This window comes from Nannospalax galili, unplaced genomic scaffold (assembly GCF_000622305.1).
Source record: "Nannospalax galili isolate Female #2095 unplaced genomic scaffold, S.galili_v1.0 scaffold203, whole genome shotgun sequence".
Classification (NCBI taxonomy): domain Eukaryota; kingdom Metazoa; phylum Chordata; class Mammalia; order Rodentia; family Spalacidae; genus Nannospalax; species Nannospalax galili.
This window is the reverse complement of record NW_008351640.1, coordinates 3788695-3801657: the sequence shown is the minus strand read 5'-3', so window position 1 is coordinate 3801657 and position 12963 is coordinate 3788695.

Genomic DNA, 12963 nt, shown 5'->3' with positions numbered 1-12963 from the left:
AATAATATGTCTTTGATCAATGTTTTTTATTAGTTCTTTGAGAATTTTGTACATGTTTTGACCATATTCAATCCCCCTCCTCCATTTTCTCTCAGATATACCCTTCCTCCCTACTCTCTAAATTCATGTCTTCTTTTATTTTACAAGTCCATCCATCAATTCCTATCTGAATTCTCTAAATACTCTTGGGTATTGGTCCTTCCCCTAGAGCATGGTCAGCCTACTAGTGCTCACACACCTTAAAGAAAACTTCTCCTCTCCCAATAGCTTTCAATTGCAAATAGTTCCTCAGCTAGGTATCGAACTTTGTGTCCAGCTCCCCAATTCATGGTAGGATTTTTCCTGGTTTGAGCATGTGGAGATCTTGTGCATGCTGACACATTCACTGTGAGTTCATAGGTACACTGCCTTGTTGTGTCTGGAAAACAATGTTTTCTTATTGTTATCTGCCACTTCTGGCTCTTACAATTTTTCCCTGCCTCTTCTGCAAAGATCTCTGAGTATTGAGGGTAGGGATGTGACATAGGTATCCCATTCATTGCTGAGTAATCTGAAATCTCTTATTCTTTGCACACTGATCAGTTGTGAGTCTCTGTGTGAATTATCATCTGTTGCAAAAGAAGTTACTTTGGTGAGTTGATAGATGCTCTAAAACATGGATATAATGATAAAGCATTAAGGTTGCTTTACTGCTATGTCCACTTAGCAGAAAAATAATGAGTTGGTTCTCCCCTATGGTGGTCTATCATCTATCTAGTCACAGGTTCTTGGAGCCAATATTTGTGCCAGTTATGGATTCTATCTTGTAGAATGGGCCCTAAGTCTGATCAGAAAGTGGGTACTGCTGTAATCTTCATGCCACAATTCCATCAGTGAGCATATTTCACTAGACCAGTCATTATTGCAGCTTGTAGTGTTCACAGCTAGATAATATTGATGACTGCTTTTCTGGTAGCTTGCTGTATTAGACACTTTCCTGTTGATCCAACAAAACACCATGACAAAATGCAGCTTATTAAGAAAAGGGTATAATTAGTCTCATGGGTCCGCCATGATGGGAAAGCATGGCAACAAGCATTAGGCTTTGCAGCCAGAGCAGGCAGCTGAGAACTCACATCTTCAGTCACAAATATGAAGCAGGGAGAGTAAACTAGAAATGGGAGGAGACTATGAACTCTCACAGTGTGCCATCAGCCATGTGCTTCCCCAGCAAGCCTACACCTCCTAAAGGTTCCATTACCTCTTCTAATAGTGCCACCAACTGGGGACAAAGTGTGTCAATACTTTAGCCTATGGGGGTCATTGAAACCACTACATATTCATAGCACCTTCCAACATCATGAAAGCTAGTCAACAGGGCTGAAACTTTGAGGCCACTAACAAACTTGATTTCTTCATGTTTAAGACTCAGAGTGTGTAGTGTCTTCATCAATAGAATCTTACTGTCAAGTTCTGGAGGGTAACAAAGATCAATGACAATATTTAGTAATGTTTGGGGGTCTGTAGGACCCCACTATGGTTAATAACTTCAAACGAGATAGCCTATCCTTGGAACTGGGATTTTTATATGCCAACCTGTGATTTCTGGTAGAGGCATTGCCTCTCCCCATCCCAACTACAGAGTAAATCTATTTAAATTCTTATGTTTTTAGATGCACATGTTTTAGTAATATATTATAGAAGTAGATTTTCATATTGCTTTCTCAAAAGGCCTTTCTTTTATCCCTCCCTGCATTCCTTCCTCTAACCTGTCCTTCTATCTCCAGTCTCATTTAACCCTTTCTGTTCTATTATTCCCCTTTCTCTTTCCACATTACTGCATTGAAAGAGCCAAGAAAATGTCCATCTGAAAAAATAGGAAAATAAATAAATAAATAAATAAATAATAGTATTTAGTTTTCCTTGTGTCTTAAAAATCTGTTTGGAAGGAGTTGTTGATGGAGCTCAGTTACTACACATCTTGCCTACCACACAATAAGCCAGAAATTTCATTAACAGCAGTGGATAAAGCAGATATAATGATATACACCTGTTGTCCCAGCACTTAGGAGGAAAAGGAAACAGAATCAAGGTCACCCTCAGCCACACAGCAAATTTGTGACCACCTTGAATTACATGAGACCCTATCTCAAAAATAAAATAAAAAATAATCCTAAAAACGGAATCTGTTACTTTGAATGCTGAATCAAAATTTAAAAATATGTTTGGAGGGAAAGTAGCTCACAAAGCTAGTGAGACAGGAACTTCCCTTTTTTACTGTGACCACCAGTTCTTTAAGTACTCCTTTTGAAAAGTTCACAAGCCCTCTTCCACATATGTTGACTTTCTCTTACTAAGAGTAAGGAGCATGGTCATAGCTATAATCTCTTCAACTCATGTTTTGCTAATAACCACTGTGTTACATAAGATGACTTTTTCTGTGCTAGAAATATCCTCATGCATTCACACCCTCAGCCATCTGTAGTTCCTAGAGTATAATCAGAATGACTGTGGACAGCAATGTCTGCTCCTTAATAGGCAGAGGTGAGCAGATCAGAGACATTGCTGTATGAGACTCTTCTGAGAACATTGTGTGAAAAGCCAAGTTGTCAGTACTTTACAGATGATGTTGTGAAGAATTGATGATGGCTGAAGAATTCCAGAAATTCACAGATACTAAGAGAGATCCTCACAATTTGGATATGGATATGTTATACTAAAAGATAAAATTACTAAATACTTCAAAGGCTTTCTGTATTATAAAGTCAAGATTTATATCCAGATCACCACATTCCCCATGGTAACAGAAATACAATGCAAATTTTCAAATTTAAAGGCATTTTGGATCTTTGAAAATAGTCAAGGTCTCAAAATTTTACTCTAGCTTTGTGCTGGATAGCTTGTGTCAACTTGGCACACCTGGGTTGAGGGAGCCTCAGTTGGGGAATTGCCTCCATTGAACTGGCCTGTGGCCACGTCTGAGGAGCATCTTCTTGATGAGTGGTGTGGGAGGGCCCAGCCTACTGTGGGTGGTGCCACCCCTGGGCAGGTGGGCCTGTGTTACATAAGAAAGCGGGTTGAGCAGGGGCCAGGGGAGCAAGCCAGTAAGCAGTGTTCCTTCATGGCCTGTGCTCTAGCTCCTGCCTCCGGGTTCCTGCCCTGAGTTCTTCCTATCTTGGGCTCCCTAATGAACTGTGACCCAGGAGATGTAAACTAAATACAAGTTGGTAGTGGTCATAGTCTTTTGTCACAGCAATGGAGAAACAAACTAGGACAAAAATTGGTACCAGAAAGTGGGGCACTGCAGTGACAGACCTGACATTAGAGGACTGTGGAAGCATTTGGAACTTTGGGCTGGAAAAGCCATTGAGTGCTTAAAGAGTTTGTGGCTGTGGAGCTTGGAACAGTTATGTTGAAAGAGTTTTAGATGATGGAGGCCTAGCTTGTGAAGCTTCAAAGGGAAGCAGAGACTATCAGGGCTGTTTTTGTGATATTTTGAATTGAGAATCTATGGGTTCTGATCAGCTGGGGCTGAAGAATCAGTTGTGATTAAGAAGACACCAGAACCTGAAGTAAAATGTTTGCTTTACTGGGACAATTGATGCTGGTTAGCTGGAGCTGAAAAGTCAGCTGTAAGTAACAAGAGATCAACATCAATGTGATGAAATCTTCTGGGAGGTATTTCCTCAGGGTCAGCACACAGAGGGGATCTGAATCCATCTCTAGCTGGAAGAAGGACTTGGTAATATGTAAGAGTCTCCTGCATGGTTCTGGTGTTGAAAGTGTAGACGGGTTACAGAGAGCAGCTGAGGCTTGGCACTCTGAGAGGCCAGGAAAGGCCATAGGTGAAAGTGCAGCCTCAGTTGCAGTGAAGACCCCAGGATTGAAGGGGTCATGGAGCAAATCTAAGGTTTTGCACCCCAAGAGGCAAGAAGAGGCCACTGATGAAGTTGTAGCCTCAGTTTCACTGGAGACCCCATCATTTTGGAGATGCCAGGACCATGGGATGACCACCAAGGACAGCAGTAGATGTGGAATGGAGCTGACCTGGGTCTGAGAGATGAGGTGTGTGTAATGTGGACAGCAGAGTCCGAGAAGTGGAGCTGCCAGAACCCTTTGGAGCCCAGAAGACAGTGAGTGAATCCCAAATGTCCAGCCTTGAGCTACTTTGCTAGACTTTGGTTTTGTTTAGGTGTGCCCAATTCTTCCCTTTGAAATAAGACAGTACTTGTTTTGGATTTTACAGAAACCCACCCACAGTTAAGAGACTTTTAAAAGAGACTATGGACTTTTAACTATTTGGATTTTTTAAGCACTTGTGGGGCTTTTAAGTTTGTATTGTCTTTTGTTGTGATATTAACATCATATCTTGGGGACAAGAATTGGAAAGTTTATGGTTTAATAGTGATGTGTTTGTGTGTCAAGTTGACAAGGGGTCAATTGTGCTGCATTGCTTAAGTGTCAACTTGACACACCTGGGTTGAGGGAGCCTCTATTGGGGAATTTCCTCCATTGAACTGGTCTGTGGCCATATCTGTGGGGCATCTTCTTGATTATTGTGTGTTGTGGGAGGGCCCAGAACTGTGGGTGGTGCCACCCCTTGGCAGGTGGGCCTGTGTTTCATAAGAAGGCAGGCTGAGCAAGGGCCAGGGGAGCAAGCCAGTAAATAGTGTTCCTTCCTGGTCAGTGCTCCAGCTCCTGCTTCCAGGTTCCTGCCCTGAGTTCCTACCTTGGGCTCCCTTGTGGACTGTGACCTGGGAGATGTAAGGTGAATAAACCCTTTTCCTCTCTGAGGTGGTAGTGGTCAGAGTGTTTTTTCACAGCAATAGAGAAACAAACTAGGACAGGCTTCCTCTAAAGCATTAATTTTCATCCCTTCCACTTTCCAAAACTTCATTGTTTTTCATTTTATTTTTAGGGTGCACTATTTGAGATGAGTGGTTGTTGTATCTTAAATGCTTGGGAATATGTGTGTAGTGTGGTCTAATGCTTGGTAGTTTCATAAAGTAAAGAGTTTCTACTGGGAAATCCTGATTGGGTGTCACAGCATACTAATGTCCATAAAACCGTTGCATGAAGCTGGAAGTTTCTTTAAATTAATCCATTCACAGTAGCTACTAGAAAATAAATATTACAACTTTTCATTTATTTGTGTTTAGGAGCATTATGTTATATTTTCTCTAATTTTACGTTTAATACTTAGTGATACAAATTGCCTTCTCAATATTTTTTTCTTATTCTAAAGTATGCTCAGGCTCTAAATTCTTAGTAATTTGGATGTAAGTCTATTGAAAATTGTTTTTTAATTAAAGTTTTTTCTGTCTCTCTTCTCTTTACTAATTTATATAGTGAAAGCACAGGCTTTAGCAACTCTTGAGCTTTCTGTGAAGACAGTTGACTTCCCCAGATCAAGGTGTACATAAACCCAACTTAACAAAGCTTAACAACAGAATAGCCTGAAATCGTAGTTCTGTGAGGTAGCTTTAAAACTGATTAGTTAAAATGCACACAAAGATGGAATTCACTATTTCAAGGCCCATAGAGCCTATTGATTGTCAACTCTCACAGGAAATATTATTCCATACAATACTATCCTTTTAAGAAGTCTAATAAATATATGGCTCTGAGCATTTTGTGAATTTGGCAGTTAATAGAGTATTGAAAAAGTTTTGCAACTCATATATCACCAAGTGTTATCTGTAGATGTACTAAATATTTTCTTGTGCATAAATATACTGCTGCTTTTTAAATTTTGTAAAGCATTTTCTATGCACATTTGTGTGTGTGTGTGTGTGTGTGTGTGTGTGTGTGTGTGTGTGAGGTGAACCTGCGTGTAGAGGCTAAAGAACAGCCTTGGATGTCATTCTGAAGATCATTGCTCACCTCCACTGAGCCAAGGACTCTCTTTGAGCTGGAGCTCATCAGTTATGCTAGACGGGCTGCCACTGAGCCCCAGGGATCCTTCTCTCTCTTTCCCCCATAGCCCTGGGATTACAAGCTTTTGTCTCAATGTGCAGCTGTTTTTCAAATGTATATTCTGTGAATCAAACTTTCGTCTTTGAACTTTAAAGGCTAGTACTTTTCAGACTGAGCCACTTCCTAGACCAAGCATTTTATTTTTATAAATTTAAAAATCGTATGTGTATTTTTTTCCTCACATGTGAAGCTGTTACATGTTCCAATGTCTCATAGTTTTTCTTTATAAAAAAAATCTTCAATGTAGTAGAGAGCCTTGTACTGTGCATCCTGGCAGGATTTACCTTCCTGGTTATGATAAACTGTTCTCACAGCATTCTGATCAAAATTAAATAAAGTGCTTATGAGATTCTCAGAAGGTTATACTGAATACGACACTTAGTCACCATACATCCTACTATCAAAAAGGTCACCTTTCATAAAAGGAATATCCTTTTACTTTTGCCTGAAAAAGACAACGATTATGTTTAGATTTTTCTTTCAAAAGCTTAGAGGCAATTCACCTGACCGGGATTAAGATTCCAAGATGAAGATTATGTGACATTAGGTTTTCCTCCTTCAAATTTGTATCAGTGTTTAAGAGGTGGTGAGAACTGAGAGTATCCTGAGCACTGGGTAAATACCTCCATTAACTTCAGACCATATGAAACATAACCAACTCACGAAATGTAGTTTAACAACTAAAGAAAGCCTCACTGTCTACCAGTAAAGTAAATTGTGAGGTGTCAGCAATGAAAATAAAATGCTTGACTCAGTCTTGGCTACTTGTTGTTTTTTCTTGAATCTTTCTGAATTTTGTACAGAATATCTCGATTGATCTTGATCATCTTTATAGCCCCTTCCCCACTGCCACCCTCTCATAACCCCCCACTGGAATTCATACATTCTGTCATTTTCTTCAAGCCCATTGTGTCATTAGTGCCCCTTGATGTCCCTCAGTGCAAGTTTATCTACTTAGGTCTAGTCAGCATGTCTAGAGTCTCTCACTTTAGGAAGATCAGCTCTTCCTCACCCAGCAGTGATCAGTTGCCAGTATTTCTTCAGCGAACATTGGGGTCAGCTGTCTATTTCCACAGTTCTATGCTGGGATTTTGTCTGTTTGAATTTGCATGGGTCATGTGCATGCTGACACCATTGATGTAAATTCATATGAGCAGGGCCCCAGGAGCTTCTAGGACTCTATTTCTTCATGGTCATGCACCTCCTCCCTGACCTTCATCTTTCTGCCCCCTCTTCTACAATGGTCTCTGAGCTCTGGGTGGATGTAGCTTAGTATAGGAGCCCTGTCGAAGGACTGGAATTCTGTAGACTATCAGCCCCTACACTTTGGTGTGGTACTGTAAACACAGCCAAATACACATGGCTGGAGAGGTCATAGATCTTAGAGAAAATCCCCAGAAGGTCACAGCCCTAGACTAATGTAATTTCTTACTGTCCTGGTTTGTCTGTCCATTGCTGTGACAAAACACTCTGACCAATACCAACTTGGGGAGGAAAGGGTTTATTTAGCTTACATATCACGGGTCACAGTTCATCCTGGAGCCCAAGGTAGGAACTCAGGGCAGGAACCTGGAGGCAGGAGCTAGAGCACAGGCCATGGAGGAATGCTGCTTACTGGCTTGCTCCCCTGGCCCCTGCTCAGCCTGTTTTCTTATGCAACACAGGCCCACCTGCCCAGGGATGGCAACACCCACAGTGGGCTGGGCCCTCCCACATCACTCATCAAGTAGATGCCCCTCAGACATGGCCACAGGCCAGTCCAATAGAGGCAATTCCCCAACTGAGGCTCCCTCAACCCAGGTGTGTCAAGTTGACACTAAAGCTATCCAGAACACTTACTATGTGCAAAATATGAATCCTTAGTTACAGACAAATATCCCAATCACCACTCATCAAAGAAGCTTCTTTTGCACCAGACGGACACTATTACAGATTTCCAAAATGGGCCATACGCAGAGATTATTTGTGAATTGCCCAACCCTAAGAGATACATCTACAGTGAAACCTCTACACCTAAGGCTCATTAGCACATAGAAGAAGGGGTAAAGAAGACAATCATGAACATCTCAATTCTCATTAATGAAGCTCTCTCATGCAACATAGGGCTAGGAACACAAAAAATCCTGGGTATTTTTATAACTTTATCTTATAAGTACTATGCTAAACATTTTCATATGGAATGCTAATTTGTCAGAGAATTGTTTTCAGCCTCTTAATTTAGGAGTAAAGGAGAGAATACACCAGTTTTTATTTTTAAGCTAAAAGTAAATTAAGAGGAGATTTTATCTTGAATAGTATGAGACTTAAATGAAAGAGAGTTTGGAAAGTAATATTATAGATAGCAGAAGTTACAGAGTATTTATAGATATTTATTAGGCAGCAGCATCTTTAACATGTAGTCTTTTTTATTTTAATATTCACAATAATTCAGAAAGATTAATTTTTCAAAAGTCGCACAGGTAGTAAACATCAAAGCCTGCACTTATATTATCTCTGACTCTAAAGTTATTTTTCTTAATCTGTAATGTAGGTACTTTTAGTTTATATTTTACAAGTGGAGCATAATTCTCCCTTTGTTACTGTTCCTCTACTCATTGTTTCCTTGAGAAGATGAATTGATTATATACTTTCTTTGTTCACATACAGAGTTCTTTCAGGAACTGACTTAGACAATGTTACTTGATTACTATACATATATAAAGACATTGCACTGACTACATAAAGATACAGGTACGTGGTTCAGGAATTCATTATCTTATGAGCATCAAAAATACATGAAGGCAAAAAAAGGCTTGGAACCCCACAAGCAGTGAATGAAAGCATTTATCCTGTTTTGCATTTCCCCGTAGACTGTGGCACACAGCCAGAGTTGGATGATCCATCTTTCCATTTCCTTCCTGTGACAACAAACAAGTTAGAAGAACATGAGTGCTGTCTCTGCTTTAATGTGACTTGGAAACATATTTGTTCCTCAAGGGCTGTACACGATGCCCAGATTGCTTGTCTTATCTAATATTTGGACCTGAAGTAATACAGTCTTTTTACTCTAGAGTAGTACAAAAATTAAAGAAGGGAGGTCTCTTTTATTAATTTAATTTAAAAAAAAATCTCTATGAGAGTTTTTTCCTGCTTGTAAGTGCACCATATATGTGCAAAGCCCAGAGAGGCCAGAAGAGGGCATCAGATTCCCTGGCACTGGGGTTACAGACTGTTGTTAGCTGCCAGGTAAGTGCCAGAAACCAAACCCAGGTCTTCTGTAAGAACAGTAAGTGATCTTAATCCCTGAGCCACTTCTCTAGACCCAAGGTCTTATTTTTTAAATTATTTATTTAATAACGATATAATTAGAAGAAGCATTTCATTACAACAGCATTGACATATTCAATAACAATTTCCAAAGCTAAGATGCATCTCTTTCAAAATTGGCTGCAAATTTTTAGGTTTACAGTTGAATTAATACAGTTATACAATATTGTACTCAGTTAAACCCTGTAAGACATAAAATTAAATGAGGTTTTAAACTTTAAAAAAGATCTCCATTTCTTTATTAAACTATACAGTTTCACACAGAAAAATTCATTTTTAATACAATTGTTATTAAGATGCACATATGTTTCTAATCTCTATATATCTTATTATTACTATTCACAGTCAGTTACTTTCTGAGCTCCTTGGCATCTGAGCATGGATATAAAGTCATCAGGTAGAATTCAATGGTAATGTTTTTCACATCTACTAATTGTTAAGGAGCAAATTTTTATGCTTTGAAAAATTATTTTTTTAAGTTTTTATTTATTTGTTTGTTTGTTTATTTTTACACCGACTTCCCAGATAGCACCCTCCTGTAGCCTCCCTCCCCCCACTAGAGCCCTTATACTCTGATATCCCTGCTACTGTCTGCTGTGTTGTTGGGACCCCCAGCCATTCCCCGCTACTTGCCCTTATTTTTGACATAATGATAGTACTGTGCTAAATCAGAAATTTAATTTTAAAAGTGAAAATTTCCTGCCTTTCTCTGAGTGTTCTGGATATTCCCTAAGCAAACTCCAGTCTGAAACATGGTGTGTGGTCATTGATAATAATCAGAAGTGCCTTCCAGGGAAGCAGATTTCAACAGTGGTTCCCCAATTAATTTCCATCAATGTCAATATCATCAGAAGGGTGTCATGTCAAGTCAAAATTCTGAACAAGTAAAGATGCAAGTGTAACATTTGTTGTGAGTAGTATATTGAAAAGAAATTTGGTTTATAAGCTGGGTTTAGATTAGACTTCTGTTGCAATCAAGATGTCACTAGCTATGACTTCTCAGATTCTTCATGGTCAAATGAATAGCACTGTCTGTTTTCCAGTTTTCATTCTTTACCCATTTAACAAGTTAGCATTATTTAAACGTGCATAATTTACATATACATATGTATACTTGACATATATTATAGTTTTGACGGGTTAACAGTATATTTTTTTAGACATTTAATTAGACATTTAGGATTCTGATATTTTATTTAAGTATTTTGGAATGTACATACTTTCTACCAACTGTCAAATAATCCCACAAGCCCTTGAAAGCTCTGTGTTTTATAGATTATTATTATTATTATAAAATCTATAATTTAAACTAAACAAATTCATAAAGAAACTGTGATTTCCTCCATGGGGGTAGCACTCAAGGTGACCCTGAGGTAAACTGTGTATAAATGGACATGTCAGTTCTTGGCAAGTTGATGAAATGTGAATAGACAGAGAATCTTTGCCTACTATGAGAGATTCTTTTATTTTGTTTTGTTTGAGACAGGATCTCCCTATAGGCCCAACTGGCCTGGAACTTACTGTATACACCAGGGTGGCCTTGATCTCATAGAGATATTCCTCTTGTTGCCTCCAGAGAACTGGGATTAAAAGACTGACCTCATGCCTGGTATCTATGGAAGATCCTTAATCACATCTAATCTACAAATTTAGGAGAATAATTGCAATTCATTCAACAAGAAATTTCCCTCTTACCTGCTAGTGGACAAGTAAATTAGATTAATAACCTTTGAGAAAACATTTTTTCTAATGCTTACAGTTATACATTAAAATAAGTTATTAGTAGAATCAAATAAATAGTATCTTTTGGAGTAGCTAGATTCATTGTCAGATTTTGTCAAATCTTTAGTATTTTTTGAAGCACTGCTAAGTATTATTGTGTTCAGAATCTTCATCAAAATAGCTATCTTTTCTTTATACCTTATACAACCTGGAGAGGAAAAAATGTCTTAACATCAGCAGGATAGCATGGTTTCTGAACCATGTGTTTGGTTCTTTTATGAGACATGAGGTGTGGACATTTCATATTCCAAAGGAAAACATGTAATTTAGTAGCCAAACCACTCATTGTTGAAAAGGGATTTTATCTATGTCCAAACACATTATTACTGTAATAAACATCTAACCTAGCTATTTTTTGAGCCCTCTGGTTCAAGGACAGGATTTAATGGGAAAAAAGAGGTGGAAGAAATCAACAATAGGTCAAAGAGGAAAGAAAAAATAAGGAGAAATGGTATCAGAATATTAAAAGCAAGAACAAAACAAAAAATGTCACACACAGATGGACAGGAAGATGAATTCAGCAGCAGTAATGCATAAGCTTTGGAAGCATCTAGCCTGCATTGCATTCCTAGGTATAGTATTATCTAATTAGGTAAACTTCAGCCAGATATTTTACATTACAAGATGGGGAAACATGAGAGGAGGAAAGCAGCAGCTACAGTGTGTGTATGTCATTGTATATATGTTTGTGTGGGTATGTATATATGTATACATGTGTGTGCACCTGTGCAGGGGCTACTGTCTCCAATAACATTTAGGATCAGCTACTAAAAATTCTAATGTTGTGGTGCTTTTCCAGTTGTGTATTTAGAAGTCAAGCAGGAGCATGTGCTGACCTCCTGTACTGCAGCCACATGCACTGGAGCTGATCCCACTGATGTATTTAACTGAGCTCATGCGTTTTGTGACATTTCATTCTTCATAGACTTCCAGGGAGCTGATTTAACATGCATACATCAATCAGAGCCTAATCAAGCTCAAAGCCAGCGGTTTCTCAGGAGATGAGACAAGTGACCATTGAGACCAATTCAATCAAGGTGGTCCTTGGATTCGGAAGCCCCCATTTGAAATAAATCTGGACAGTGTCTTTTAAATTCAATGAGAACTGATGAAACAGCAGCCCATGGGGAGACCCTGGCTGTACAGTATAAATACATCAGTCCCAGAGCAACCATAAACGACATTCTTTGGTTTTATGCATAATTAACACAGAAGTAGCAAGTGGCTCAGCCAAATTATAATGACTAATGCTACTTTTGTCTTTCCTAAATTCCAGAGAAAAAGTGTACAATTACTAGGCTATGTGTCATAGTAGGTAAACATATGTGTTAGGGTCGGGGGCAGAGAAAACTCCCATTTTGATTTTTGGTTTGTCTTACTATACACAGGGATGTTGGATGACACTTTATTCCTAAGAAAAATAACAGGAAACATGATGGTTCAAAAATCCTTGGCTTTGGTTATTTTTAATCTGAAGTCTCCCAGCAGTAAGGAGAGAATAATGCAAACCAAAACTCAGATGGAGTTTCCTGTGTTCTGTGGGACTCCGTGAAAGCAGAAAGAAACTTAGCAGGTAGAAGTGAGCCTTCAAATGAAATGCATTTTGAGGGGCTGGGGAGATGACCCGGTTGATTAAGTTTTTGTTACACAAGCATGAAGGAGGACTAAGACATTAAACGACAGGTGTGATGGCCCACACCTATAATCCCAACACTGGAAAGGGCAAGAGAGATTTCAGGAGTTGAGTTTTCAACTAGTCTTGCTGAACCGTGAGCACTAGGTACAGTGAGAGACCCTGTCTCAGATATAAGGTATGGCCAGGCACAAGCCTTTAATCCCAGCAGAGGCAGGTAGTGAAATTCAGACCAAACTGGTCTCCATAGAAAGTTCCAGATCAGCTGTTACTACAATTAATAATAA